A 15,652-nucleotide genomic window follows, 5' to 3' on the forward strand; every position below is an offset into this window, starting at 1 on the left:
TTCAGTTCATTTGAGTTGGTTTTCAGTTCATGCCGGAGTGGATCTCGTCGTTTATCAACCTCTAACTAAGTGAAAGGTGACCTCTCAGCTATCAAATGAGAAAGTTTGACAAATTAACTATGCAAATGTTCGCCAGTTGCAGGTGGAATTTCCAAATAGTTTTCATTTAGAATTTGAAATTAGGAAAACTCATCATCATCAATGGTATACATTTTTAGGAAAATTCCCAGGGTATATGGAAAATTCCCAGTAGATTCTCGATTTTTATAGCTGTTTAATATTATATGCATATTTGTAATATATCTATGTATATCTTCTACATTCAAATTACAGGGCATCTGCTAGTTGTTCACATTTGCTACAAAGATTCTACTTGCTTATAAATAGTTTTATGACTTACAATATTTAATTCTTAAGAGTGTGTTAGCTATTTTCAAGTTACAGGGTATCTCGATTTACATCTTCCTTATGAAAATTTCCTCTGATCATTTTTGAGCTACCTTTTTGAGAAAAGCAGGGTATCTGTTAGTTGGATACTTTGCTACCCAATTGGACTTTGCATAAGTTTTTTCAATGTCTCGTCCATTGACATTTGCATCTAAAAGTGTGCCAGCTTTTGGCTACAGGGTGTCTGCTAATCAGTCAACTTGACTGCCGCCTAATTGCGATTTCCTGTCGAAATACCAATTTTCTAGCCATATAATTCTGTTAGTTGTCGCTAAGTCGAGCTTGTTAACATTTTTATTGGCCTCTTAGGGGCATATTTTACAAATCTCAGACTAAAATATTCTTTATGGCTCTCGTTTACGTCTGCTTCTCTTTCTCTTTGCATCTTCTTTCTCTATTGATAAATATTTTGAAGAACTTTACGAGCTGCGTATTTTGCCAAAGCTGTCCGACTGTCAACGGCATTAACTTCACGCCGGCCTCCCAATCCGGCTCCGTTCTTATTGGACTGTGTTGGCAGCTCTGACAAGCGATGCTAATATTTGGCCCAATAAATTAGTCGCTGTTTAGCATTTGGCTGGCATTATGCAAAGCTAGTTCTCATAGATAGTTAGCAAGCTGCTCAATCATCGATTGATGATTCGCATTTCTCATAATTTGATTTAATCGCCGCTCTTCAAGCTGATCTCCACAATCTGCTCAAAATCGGAGCTTTGGTAATCTAAGTGATTGATAGATGGAAAGTTGCGTTTGCAATTTCGAGTTATGCAAAACTCTCGAGTTCTTTGGACTAAATGCTGATAAAAGATTGCTTAAATATACTTCAACTCAAAGATTTTATTCTTATAAGCTACTTTTTCAGATTATTTACTGGTTCAGGATAGAACGCGCTGAATTTAGCTTAGTTCTCGAAGTGAAACTAGTTCAATTAAAAAAGTAATTAGCTGGAGCTGGAACTGACTTGGGAAACAGCGCAACTTACTTGAGCTGGAGCTAGAAGTAGTTCCATTATACAATCTTCTTACTCATACCAAATGCTGTAATTAATTAGAGCATTGATGATAAAAGTAAATAAATTAATCAAAAACTAAATGAATCTGTTCAATTTCTCACGATGTTAAAGTTCACACCAAAGCCGCAAAAAATAGGATAATGCTGGAAGTGGAACTAGTTCCACAATATATGTAGTTTGTTAACTCAGCTTGCTTATCCCATATTAACACACCCCATTAGCTGTAGCTATCGACATGGACTGAAACTAGTTCAAATTTGCCGCGATTATATATCATATTACGGCATTGGGTAAGTCCCCGTCGATTGAACGTAAACTAGAAATTGAACTAGAACTGGTATTTCACCAGCTTTACATTTAAGCTACCTGCGAATACATTTAAATAGATTACGTATGTCTTTAATGGGCAGTTGCGAGATCTATTTGAATAGTTGCAATGCCGGACTTTCTTTCGCTAAAATTTGAGATCAACATTCGAAAATGAACCAACAACAATTGCCAAATAATTCGCGAATCCAAAACAGAAACAAAAATAAACGTGAGCATAAAAAACAAAAAAAAACTTTAAAAAAGAAGACAATCCAATCAAATTTCAAATGTAAAATAATAATGAGGGAGATTTGGAACAAAGGCTGATCGATAAATTAGTCAACTATTTGGTAACGGTTTTAATTGTCAACGTGTGGCACAAACACACAGACGCACACCCGGCACACTCGAATCAAGTTTTTGGTTTTTATCTAGACTCATCTTTTGTAGAGTCTATTGACTTAGAGAGCAAGACAATAGTCCTGATTTTTATTGTTCAACAGCAGCCGCAAAAAACTATGCACAAATATATATATTTATATACAAACACCAGATATCAGAAAGCAAAAAATAAAAAATAAAAATAAAAAAAAAACCATAACAATAACAATAAATAATACAAAGGCTTGTCATAAAATTTATTATATTTTACCGATAGATTTCTTGTTTCTTTGTTGTTGCCGTTGGACTTGGACTCGAGTGCCCCTCAGTGCTGACGTCTTTCTATCAATTCAGCTAGACCTAGTCTTCGTCGTTCTGGCCAGTTTTGTTAGGTGTTTTGCTACAACAAAACAGAATTTTAGCGAAAAAAAGATATAAAAAAATTAAATTTATTTAAACTATTCAATTCATTAAAATTGCATACAAATCTTTTTGATGTTAATGAGTCAGGGAGAGATAGACAGATAGACGAGGAGGATGAAAGAGAAAGGGGAGGAAAGAAAGGTCAGGTCGTTGAACCTGCATATTGCTCGGTCGAAGTGTCTATTTTTATCCTTTATCCTCTATTGTCTATGCATCTGTTCTTTATCCTTTATACTCTATTATCTGTGTATGCTTATTCTCTATCATCTGTCCTTTAGCCTTTACTCCCTACTAACTATCTTCTATCCTTTATCCTCTATACGCCATCCTCTATTTTCTATTCTCTATCCTTTATCCTATATCCTGTATCCTCTCTCCACTATACTGTATTGTCTTCCTTTATTCTCTTTCCTCATCATCTATTCTCTCTTTTGAGTCTGCTATCCACTAACCTCTCTACCTCTACCTCTACCTCTACCTCTACCTCTACCTCTACCTCTACCTCTACCTCTACCTCTACCTCTACCTCTACCTCTACCCTCTACCTCTACCTCTACCTCTACCTCTACCTCTACCTCTACCTCTACTTCTACCTCTACCTCTACCTCTACCTCTACCTCTACCTCTACCTCTACCACCTCTATCTTATCACTTATTCTGTATATTGTATTATCCTTCTATTTCGCTCTCTCTCTCTCTCTCCCTTGCATTTAATTCAATTTAGCATTACATTAACAAATTGTATTTGCAACACAATCTAAGACAATCTCTGCTTAGCTTAAGCCTATTTCGCCTTTTTTCTTTAGTTTTTTTTTTAAATATATTTAATTTATTTTTAATTTTCAGGCGTTAAATTCAATTTACAAAAAAGTGGCACAAGCCGCCGGTGCCGGTGCCGGTGCCTCTGCTGGGGCAAAGCCGCAGCGCGTCCAATTGGCATGCGGACAGTGCCAAATCCTCACATGGCTTCCATATGCTGTTGTTCTCTCTCAATTAGAGGTAGACGAAATGCACTTAAGGAAGATGTTGCTGCAGTTGTGGTTAGTATAATTAGCCGGCGTTGCGCGGTCACAGTCGATCTGTAGTATTAGCTGAGGTTAGCTACCAATTACGAACTGAGAAACCAGCTTTTAGAACTTAGAAAAAACGCATAAAAATAAAAACTTCAATTCTATTCTACATAAAAGCTTTCAGATCGTAATTTTATGCAACTTTTTTATAAATAAACTTTATAAGAGAAACTATCTCTCAACAATCTTCATAGAATTCTGCACTACGGCTCGAGTTTGCCTTTAGCTAAGTTTCTAATGTTCCGGGTCTTAAAATTCTTTGCTTTATACTATCAAAGACTAATAACCCAAGTATTTCAGTTGACGTGCTATAGATAATTTCAACATATTTCTGTAGCAACTGGCCAATACATATTTGATTTTCTTTTTTCTGTTTTTCATTTTCTGCTCTGAGCATCTCTAAAAGCAGAAAAGCTTCTTTAGACGAATGCTGCTTCAATTGCAGGCAGCAGGCAACGGGCAACGGGCATCAGGCAACAGTGTTGCAGCTACGGGCTTGTCGCTTGGCCGGCAAATTAACGCTTGATTAAGAACCAATCGGGACGGGCAAGCACTTAGCCAGACAGAGGAGCACTGTGACTGTGACTGTGACTGTGACTCGTAGGGGTTAACGGGTAGCGGATGGAGGGGGGCCCACGAGTAGGGGTACTCGTAGTTCTGGTTCTGTTCTCTGCCAATTGGCCAACTGCCTGATGAAACGAATGTCCCACCGTCCAGCTGTCTGTTTGTCTGTCCGTCTCGTCTGTCCTGGCTCGACTCGGCTGGCTCCCTCTGTCTGTGGCACTTTGGCGAAAATGTGTTGCTAATTGTTGCACTAAACTGTTGTTGGCATGCGTTTGACAGTCGGTCCAACTGATGGCCATCAAATTGGCACCAGCTACCAACTGCCAACAGCCAACAACCAACAGCCAGAAGGCAGCCGCTTTAGACCACTCGAACGCAACAACCTGACCAAATTGTTGGTCATTTGTTGCCTTCCCTCATATATGTCTATATATAAGTATATATAGCTGTGTATACATGCATACATACATATGTACGCCAGTTGGGCACTATTGCAATTTGATCTTGTCTCAAAGCTGAGCTGTATTAGCTGATCTCTAGCTGCAATTTGGTTTGCTTTGGATTTAGCTATGCCTAAGCTATGTCATATGCTAGGCTCTGTTTGCTTGCAATTTGCGACTGCTTATATGTAGTATCATTATCATTGATAGCAAATGTTGAGCACTTGTAGCTTGTTTAAAATTTAATTTGTATTAACTTGTCCTTTGGGAAGAGTGTGACTGCTGGCTTTGACAAGCAGATGATGTAATAATATGCATGGAAAGCGATGTCAACAAGTCATCGATTCAATTAGTAGAATCGATTCATTTGTATATCCAATAACTGCGTGAAGGCCTTTGTGACTGCTGCATTAAACTAAATTATTATTTAGAATTAATTCTTTGACGATTAAATAAATAAATATTTTCAATGTAGTTCCAAGTTCGCTCTCTGTCACTTTCGCTCTTCCTATCTATAGTTTTACTATATTTTCCATACCAGCTTCATTTCTAAAATCTACAATCCTCAAATTCATCTATCTCTCTCATATCTTATATTTCTTCCCATATCAATCATATCTTACTATATCTCTTATATCTCCACTATCAACCATTTTTTGCATATATCTTGAATTGTTTTCTTATTTTCCATACACTCATAGTCTCTCCCAAGTCTCTCACGCCTTCCAAGTCTACATATTGTTTTATATTTCCTATATCTCCTCTATTCTCCATCACTACCTCTAATCTTTATGTCTTCCATGTTTCCTATATCTCTAATATTGCTTATTTCCAGATTTTCGCCAATCTATACAAAAATTCCTCTAGTTCCTCTATTATTCACCCGTATACCTCTACCCACAATTTCTCCTCACCTATTATTGTCAACGCCTAACCAAATGAAACTTTTGAAAAAATCTAAAGCAAGAGTATCTTCAATTCGGCTCGTCGAAAAAAATCTTTTCCTTTCTCTTGTTTCTTTGTTTTCTGCTTCAATTTATTTTGATTGAGGCATTAAAATTCTTGTTTGTATACAAACAGCAAATGCAGAGCAATGATTAAGATGCTCAACCCCGGCTCCCGTCCCCTGGGCTCCTGCCTCCTGCCCCACCATTAACTCCTGCTCTTCAGCGTTCTTCTCTCACTCTTCCATACACCTGCTTACATACATACACACATACATATATGTATAAATATGTATAAATAATGCAGCTAATTTTCATTTAAATAATTTACAGGGGCTCTCTTTAATGTGATTATTTGTTTAATTGCATTTTAATATTGCTTCCGTACATCCGTTGCTTGCTTCCGCAACAGAGTGTGGCAGGATGTGTGCGTGTGTGTATGCATGTGTGTGTGTGTGTGTGTGCGAGTGTTGGCTAAGACATTAGCGCAGCAATTTGCCTAAGAAATTGACTCAATTTAATATTTAATGCACATATTTGTATGCACCAGACTCCACTTAAGCAGCAGAGTTGCATGCGAGACAGAGGGGGATGGCGAGAGGAGCAGAGAGCGAGAGGGGCGACAGTTGGTTTACCTATCAATTAGCATTTGCCGCATCTCTTTAGCTCAGCCAGGCCGACACATTTGCATGATTATGAGCGCAGTTCCGGCGAGCAGTTTACATAAGCAAATTACGCTTCGACTTTAATCAAACGCAAATCAATTTGATATCTATGTATCTATGTCTCTATGCGTCACTCAATCTCTGTCCCTCTGCATCTGCTGCTGCACTGCCATGCACTGCCATGCACTTTGCAGCTGCTCAATTGTTCGCTTGCATAATTGTCACAGTCGAACCTTAACTGTTGTTAATGAGTCGCGCGTAATGCAAATCGATGCCACACTTATTGCACACATACAGAGTATGCAAACAGTCGGATATGGGCAGTTAAAAAATATATATATTTATCTATATATATATTTATAAATTACTCTTGCAATACATCAGCTCCATTGTTATCCAATTGGATGAAGTGCAATTTTGATGACATCGCTCTAATTTTCAAGCAAGAAGCACAGCGAAGATATTTTATATCAAATTATATGCATATACATATGCATAAATAAATAAATATATATATATATCTACTTAGCTTATTTCACAATAAGAATATCCATTTAAATATCATCTCAAAGATATGTCGCTCCATCATTTCATATAAATTATGTTTGTTTGGGACTAGCTTTGAATGTCAGCGGGCAGCATTGGAAGTCGACATTTCATGTCCTTCGACGTGTCGGCATTCAAAAAGTGACAGAGATGGAGTGAAAGAGAGACGGAGAGAGAGGGGGAGTAGTGGGAGACCTTAAGTTATCTGACAATAACTACAGCAACTACATTCAACAAGTTCCTCATTCAACGAGTTCCTCAGACCCCAAAAACCCTTTTTGACCCGAACTGTAAAAAAAAAAAGACATGTTTGAGTAGGTTTTTGGCAGTGGCAGTGCGTGTTCTTGGCTTCATATACCCTGTAATCTGAACGGTGTTTAGGCGGGGGTAGCTGAGAGTGAAGGCAAGTAATAATGGGAGAAGGATGTGAATGTAAATCATGAAAAATGGATGGATGCACGGGGGAGATAGAGAATGGGATAGAAATAGAAAACGGAATATATATGCAGAATAAAAGAGAAAGAGAGAGAGAGAGAGAGAGAGATAGAGAAAGAGATAGAGAAAGAGAACGCTAAAAAGAGTTGTAGGAAAATGAATAGAATGAAAGACGTGGAAGAGAGTAAGGATGAGAGGATGAAAAATAGAGAGGGAGGAACTATAAAAAATATATATGAGAAAGAGTTAGAGAAACAGTCAAACACTGAAAAAGAGACTACGAGGGTGAGAGGCAGAGCGCTATCTCTCTGAGAGAAATAAACAGAGAACAAGAACGAGAAGAGGATTGAGACAAACAGAGAGAGGCAGAGACGGAGAGGATTAAATGCAGACAGAGAGAAGAGGCAAATAGAGGAAACATGCTAAGGCAGATCAGCAATACATAGAGTCCAGGGTATTCACCCGTTCATACTCAACATTAATCTTCTTAAATTTGATCTGTGCTCAGGCGTTTTAAAGATCGATTCGACTCGATTTCGATTGGATGCGTTGCGATTCGATTCGGATCGAATCGATTTAGCTTTTTGTTTTGATACGTTTCGTTTTTAATTTCATTTGTGCATTATGCGTGCGTGTGTGTGTGTGTGTGTGTGTGTGTGACTGAGTGTGTGTTTTGTATTTCTGTAGCTTTTGTGGCTTATTTAGCAAACAATAAAGCAATAAATCAATCAATTATCAGTTAAACGCTCGCACGCAGACAGCGGCTGGCTCTGAAAATGCAATATGAAAGCCTTTTTGGGCGGCTTCAGCTCTTTATGGAGCGAGCACACACACACACACAAAGAGAGGGAGAGTGAGAGAGAAAGAGAGAGAAATGTATGATAATTTGTCAGTGTGCCATCAGTAGAGATACAAAACAAACAAGTATCTGCCAGATACACATACATATATATATATATATATATATGTATATATACATGAATGTATACATATATATAAATGCAATGCGTTGACTGTTTTTGGATTAATGCCAGAAGGCGCACTGGCGCCTAAGTAGGTCAGAGCTCCTCCACAGGCACAGCCGCAGCCGCAGTCGCAGCCAACAATAGCTGCCAATTTGGGCGCACAAATTCCTGGGCTGACGCTGACAGGCGAACAGGCGAGCTGGAGACTCATGCGACTGCGACGCATGCCAATTAGCCGGGCCCGGCTACCAACTTGGCCCAGACGCTCGCCGCAACGCCTGCTGGTATGCAACAGTGCGGGCAAATGTGTAGGCGGCCACGCCTCCATGCCTCAACGTCATCGATCGCGCCCCCAGCCGAGGCCATTGTCTCCCATAAGCCAATTAGAGACAATGGATACAATAGAGACAATCTGTGCAAATGGGTTTTATGCATATTTATATGCCCGATAAGGCTACTATTGAGATACCTTCTAAATCTTTGCGAATTCATAGATAATCCAGATGAATTTACAGTTGTCTTCTTTCTTTCAGTTCTAAGCATTTCAATTTTGATATCAATCGATCTATGCATATTTATAAATATTTGACTTTTTGATTTGGCGCTGATTGTTTTTATTGCGAGAGATCTGAATTAATGTGCGCCTCGTGTTGAGTTAGTTTTTTTTTATTTCATTCTTTTTCTTATGGAAATTTAAATATGAATTTAAGGTACTTTAAATGAAAGCATGCTGATATAATTATTTCATATTTTAGCAGCAAGACCTATCCAACGTGTCGCTTACATTCATTAAAAACTAGGTTTATAGCCATAAAGAATGCTGATGATCTGTAAACTGGAATGGATAACCAATGGGACAATGGGATGTTTTAAAATGTTTATATGCTAATAGCTCTCTAATAGCTCTAATAGCTCTCTTTAGCTCTACCTCTAGATCCATATTACATTTAGTGTTTTCTAATTTATAGATAAATCCACTATATAGACATATCTACTATATATATATATATATATATATATATATATATAGGCTTATGTTCCAACAAATTTAATCCTTAGCACTTAGAAGAAAAAAAAATAAAGTTTGCGCTTAAGACGAAAATTGTCTTGCAAAAGATAATAAAACTTTTACGATTTGATATATTTTATATGATTTTTTTATTATTTAATAAATAAACTTAAATTAGAAAAAAATAAACTTAAATTCGTTAATAATAAAAAAAATATACAAAAAAAAAAAAAAAAAAAACGAAAATATGTGTTATCTATAAAAAGAAAAATCTATTAACATCATTTTCAATATTAGAACACAAGCGAAAACTCTCTGAAAATCACATAAGAACAATAAAGCGACCATGGAGCATGCCAAATGGCTCGAGCTATGGCTAGTATTACGATATGGCCGGATAACTGTAATCAGTGAACTCAATGAGCTGATTTCAGCGCTAGCTAATCAGTGACTGCCAGCCAGATTTGTTGTAATCAGAGGGTGAGAAAAGGAGAGAGGGAGGCAGAGGGACAAAGATAGGTTTTGACCTACGGCCAGTTTCACAGCTCCGATGTGCGAAAAGATTTATATAACGGCTTTCGATAGTTGTGTCAGTCGAACTGATAGGGGTCACAGGGGGGCGAAGTTTTCGACTGGGGTCACCAGTCAACAACAAAAAATAGAGGTGTCCATGGCAAAACACACATCATCAGAGCTAGTCCCCCAAGGGCCTGTCCCAAAGGGGCAATAATTGCTTGCAAGAAACAAAATATTTACCAGAGCTTTAACTAATGAACTGTTAATTTGAGCAAGTCAAGCCAGAGCGAGAGACTCAGAGTCAGCAGGAGAGAGTGAGAGGGAGACGCAACTAGATAGGTGGCATAGGAAAATGCTAAAAACTTAATTGTGTTTAATGGTTGCAGGTTTTTTGTGGAATGCAAACCCATTTTTTTGCCACAGGTTTCGCAGTTGCTTTTTTCTACCATTTTTTTTGGCACTTGATTATGCAAAGTCTTAATTTGGCTAAAAAAAAGCGCTGGCTGATCGCTTGGCACTTGAGCCACACTTTAATTGATTAACACAAGCCAAAAAAACAAAAAATAAAAGTGAGCCAAGCACTACAAAGTAAAGCTGACGCTATATTTTATGAATTGGAAATACTCTGACGGTCAGAAGATAGAAAAAGAATCTATATGATCTACATGATCTATATGATCTTCATGATCTATATGATTTATATGATCTATGTGATCCATATGATCTGTATGATCTATATGATGTATATGATCTATGTGATCTATGTGATCCATATGATCTATGTTATCTATATTATCTATATGAATATGTGATCCATATAATCTATATGATCTATATGAACTATATGATCTATGTGATCTCTATAATCTATAGGCACATACATAGATGATTTATACGAAAAAGAGTAGGAATGATGATCTATATGATATATGAGTAGGAATGGAATTCGTTCAGATTTTCTATACTAAAAATTAACTTTATTTATAAAATCTTTAAAATATAATTTTAATTCACGGCAACTCTCCGCCTTTATAAGTAGGTGTAGCTTACATTAATTAACATTACATGCACAAATACCTGACCATTTCGATACACCCCACTTTTAGGGTATTGGCCAAATTGTACAAATCGTATCGGGCCTGGGGACACGCGAGCTGCTCGCGCCAAATATTTGAGGAGCAACATTTGTGAGGCTGGCTTTCTATGAAATCGGCGCTATGAATTATGATCTTTTGCGAGTTGACTTAATATGAAATGGAATACGAAACACAAGCATATATATGTATGTGCCTATATACATATATAAATATATATTTATATATACATATTCAATAATTGCGATTGCCGTTGGGACAGTCGCTGGTGCTGCACCGCTCTAATGGCATTTTAATAATAGATTACGATGATGGCGACGACAGCCCCGGCAGAGAGTCCAACCGATGATGGGCCGATGAGTGCCCCAAGACAAACACGAAACTGAAAATGTGAAAAAAAATGAGAGATTCATATATACAGTAGATGCACGTATATACATGCAAAATTCTTTTGCTCGTGTGACAGTTGACAGTTAGAAAGCAAAGTCTGAGAATCTGAGGAACTCGCATTATTTGCATAATTAAACTCTAATACAAATTGGTAAAAGAAAAAAGAATATAGATACAAAAAACCGAAGCTGCCGCAGCAGAGACAATGTCTGAGAACTTTGCTGGCTAATCATGCGCATGATCTGCAGCAGCCGGACGGGCGCGGTGCGGTTCCCTGATGATGCTTGGGAGTCTGCGCAGTCTCTCACACTTGACTGCATCAAAATGCGATGCAGAAGATGAAGCTACAGACGGACAGAAGGAGAGAGAGAGAGAGAGAGAGAGAGAGAGAGGGAGAGGGACGGCAGCGGCCTCACGCGATGCTAAAAGGCACGCAATCTATAATACAGTTGTCGTTAGCTAAAGCGAACTCTCTGAAAGATATTCTGAAAAACATTCAAGTAAAATTTGTCTTTAGATTTTTTATTAATTTAGATAAATTATTGAAATTGCTTTCTATAAAAAATATGAATGTGCTAAAAATACCCTGTTTATCAAGCCTTATAGAGCATATTAGTTTTATATTTGTTATAAGTGTGGCTTCTGTACTTATAAAACTCAACTTATACATAGAAGAGCCTCTTATACAGATTACACAGATCACTTATGCCAATTGTTTGAAGGTGACTTATATAATTTTGGTGATAGTATAAGAGTGACTTATACAAATTCTTACAGTGATTGTATAAGAGTGATAGCTAGACTTACAAACCTAAGCAGACACTCTTATATGTACAATCTGCATAAGATATTGCATAAGTTGTTCTTGTAGAAGAGTGACATCTATACTTACAAACCCGAACTTATAAAAAAATCACTCTTATACAATATGTATTGTGACTTCTAAGTATTGTGACCTCTAAGTATTGTGACCTCTAAGTATGAGTAGAAATCTAAAAGTCTCCTCAGGCTAAACTTATAGATATAAGTCACTCTTATATAGATTGTATAAGAGTAACTTTTACAGATTAGACATACTAAGAGAGAAATCTGAGCTTGTAATATAGATAGTATGAGAGTAACTTTTACAGATCATATAGAGTGACTTCCATCTATAAAAAGATTTCTACTATAAGCCTAAATTACAAATAGAAGTCACTCTTATATTGCTTGTACAATCACAGATCAGCTACTGCACCTAGCTCTGTGGCAGTACAGTAAAACTTCATGTCGCGCATTTGTCTCGTGTTTGTTCATATGCCACACACACACTCATTCACACACACACACACACACACGCGCGCGCATACAGTGCTGCAGTCTATGCGGACTTTGTATGCTGGCCAAATGGCACAATAAATTCCCATGACAACTAATTTAGCTGGTCTCCAAAAGAGATAGAGCGAGCGAGAGCGACCGAGTGAGTAGAGCAAGAGAGAGGGAGAGAGCATACGATCGGAACTCTTGCAATGCGTTGTTGTCTCTCATCTTTGCCGCCGCAGCATTTTTATTGACTTTGGCTTTGGCATTGACTTTGAATTCGTTGCAGTTAGCTGGCAGCATCTATTGTTTTTAATGATTGTCTCCATGGAGCGGCGGCTGCATAAATGCCTGGCATTAAGTATACGCCAGCGAGTGTCAAAGCGAACCACAGTGCACGCCCACTAAATGGCCAAGGCGCAAACTACAATTATTACAGTTGGCGGTGTGGGCGTGGCTGCGAGAAGCCAATGCAGAAGCAGAAGCAGAAGCAGAAGCGCAAGCTGTTGCCTGCCAGCCAGGCTGCCATGTTGCCAGGTTGCCAGATTGCCAGCCTGGTTGACACTGAGGCGCGCATGTTGCTGCCACACGTCGACATCGGAGCCTCAGTTGCCAGAGCTCGAGTGTCGGACAGCCTCTGGCTATATAATTTAACACCCACGCTCTGTACTCGGAGCTTGTGGCATGACCTAGAAAAGCGTTTATTAGCAGTTGTCTATCCTCCGGCACAATTCTGCCTCGCACACACACACACACACACACACACACACATACATATATTCGGTGTTCTGCAATTTGTTTATCGATATTTCGATAGACCGATAAATCGCTGTATATCATAAAGCGCAACGTTTTATGGCCGCCTTGTCAGCCAGTTGTCAGGCATTGTAAAGTTGCATAACTGCAGTTTAGAGCACGCGACATTTTGTCGCAAGTTTACGGTCACTGGCCCATGTGGCTGCCACATGTGGCAAGCGTCGCTCGCTACGAAACTGGAGATGTGCACGAATGCGATAAGACGCTGAATTATGATTGGATGTCGCTCATATGCTATGCCCATAAGCGAGAGGTGCCACGGGTGCAACGGGTGGCACGGTGGCACGGGTGGGGCGGTCGTGGCTGCTGTCTGCCAGGGGGAGTGGCTGCAGAGCCTTGACAGCACTGTTGAATGGACTCCAGAGCTCAGCACGGCACGTACAATGCGGCTCACAATGCAACAGCAACACCAACAACAACAACAACAACAATTAATTGCCTTAGACTTGCAGTTGAGTCGGGGCACAATTTGCCAATTGATCAATTGGAAGAGGCCAAATGCAGACACAGAGAGAGAGAGTAAGGTAGATGGGACGAAAGAGAGAGAGAGAGAGAGAGAGTAGCGGCACAGTTAGCAAGTTGAGAGTAAGCAAAACCGACAAATAAAGTGTGGCATGAACAGCTAAAACTAGCAATTGAACTGCAAAAGTTTCGCTTAGATTTGCCTATGCAAAATTCAATTTGTAAGAGTCTATAGAGGCAAAAGACTCCATAAACACTTCTTTGTCTAAACATATATATATATCATTTATATAAAGCTATGATGTATGTATATGTGTACATATTTGAATGTATGTATGTATGTATGATGCAGCTGAAACTGCTCAGTATCAAGAACTCTTATCAATTATTTGATAGCATATTTTATCCTATCTAACAACCCAAGATGAAACCTTTAACCTCAATACACATATATCAGATTTATAATATATATGTATTAACATATATTTCAAGTCTGTAGCTTTTTTGGCGTAAGAGATCATTGAGGATACATTGGACGAATAGACGCTAAGACACTCAGACAGAAATGTCTAGAACAACTCAGTTCGTCGATCTTATCAAGGATACATACAAGGATACATGGAGCCTGTCACCTTTGCTTCTGCATATTACATATTTACACATTTATAGTTTTAGGTTATCAAAAATAAATTCTCTCTGGACTCGCTCCATCTAAGTCTAAAAACAAATCTTTAACAGTATATTTAATATACAAAACTAACTAAAATATTTCATATACAAAAGGTAATATTAAAATGAGCTTTACATTTAAAAATATTTCGACAACTCTATATATATTTTTTGCTCAACATATTCCATATATTTCCACAAGGTATGATCCGATCAGTTTAGAGCGCTTAGCTATATGCAGAAATGATTTTCATTAGCCAATGTTTTCTAATGGTAATTAAGCCAATTTCCGCTACAGTTAAAGCATTGACTTTTTTTCGTGTGAACCATAAAAGGCCCTAATATAGCTAAGCTGAACTACTTGAAGGGGTCCACACATCATCCATATGGCTAAGAATATATTGCTAGAGCAGAAAAATATATTATCTAAATACTCTTTTGCTGCCTCTTCCTCTTCCTCTTCTTCTCCTCGTTTGTTGGTTTTATTGACTGCACACACTCGCTGCGCATATTCAGTTGTAATTGTTGTTGTTGTTGTTTATCAGCAACATTTTGGACGCTTGGCTGCATTTTCATCATTTTCTTAATCAGTCAAAACAAAGGAATACAAAAAAGTTTTATACACATAAAAAGTTATTTATATATACATATATAGAAAAGAGGCAGAAAAGTGAGGCAGCTGCGGTGGCATATGAGAAACTAAGTAAAGCAAACCACATCAGACTTAACTCGAGTAATTATTATTAAGCCTGGGCTGGGGAGCAGACAGAGCTCAGAGCAGGGCAGAGGCAGTAAGTTTCAGTTGGGTAATTAAGTCAGCTAGCATGGCAAGTGCGCGATTCTAGGGCCGTACCTCCACTCCCCCCCACCCCGCACACGGTCTCGACCGTGTCACACTTCCTCCTCTGCTGCGAGCACCCACAAACTGTGCATCTAAATCCAAAATAATAAAAATAAAATTATATAACATTTGAGCTCAAAGAACAATTTGATTTTCTTGAAGCACTTATTTTTGCATACCCTGTAGACATGAGAAAATGTTTGAAAATATTTTTATATTTGCAATTTGGATGCAAATAGTTTCAATTTATTTTAATGAATATTTAAAATATAGTTCTATAGAATGAAAATGTGTTGAGCTCTTTAATTTTCGTATACAAATCGAATAATTTTTTGACGGCATATTTATTGTTGCA

At 38.1% G+C, this 15,652-nt stretch overlaps 1 long non-coding RNA gene across 6 annotated transcripts in view; it reads right to left on the reverse strand.

Annotated features, from left to right (window-relative positions):
- Nucleotides 1-15,652, reverse strand: part of LOC26528598 — a 43,097-nt gene that overhangs the window by 14,431 nt on the left and 13,014 nt on the right. For all 6 annotated transcript variants that reach the window (XR_004364550.2, XR_001449001.3, XR_001449002.3 and 3 more), the window contains one exon: nt 2,421-2,549. This is a non-coding gene — a long non-coding RNA (uncharacterized LOC26528598). The remainder of the gene's footprint in view (nt 1-2,420; nt 2,550-15,652) is intronic.

The sequence above is a fragment of the Drosophila mojavensis genome, unplaced genomic scaffold (assembly GCF_018153725.1).
Source record: "Drosophila mojavensis isolate 15081-1352.22 unplaced genomic scaffold, ASM1815372v1 contig_136, whole genome shotgun sequence".
Taxonomy (NCBI): domain Eukaryota; kingdom Metazoa; phylum Arthropoda; class Insecta; order Diptera; family Drosophilidae; genus Drosophila; species Drosophila mojavensis.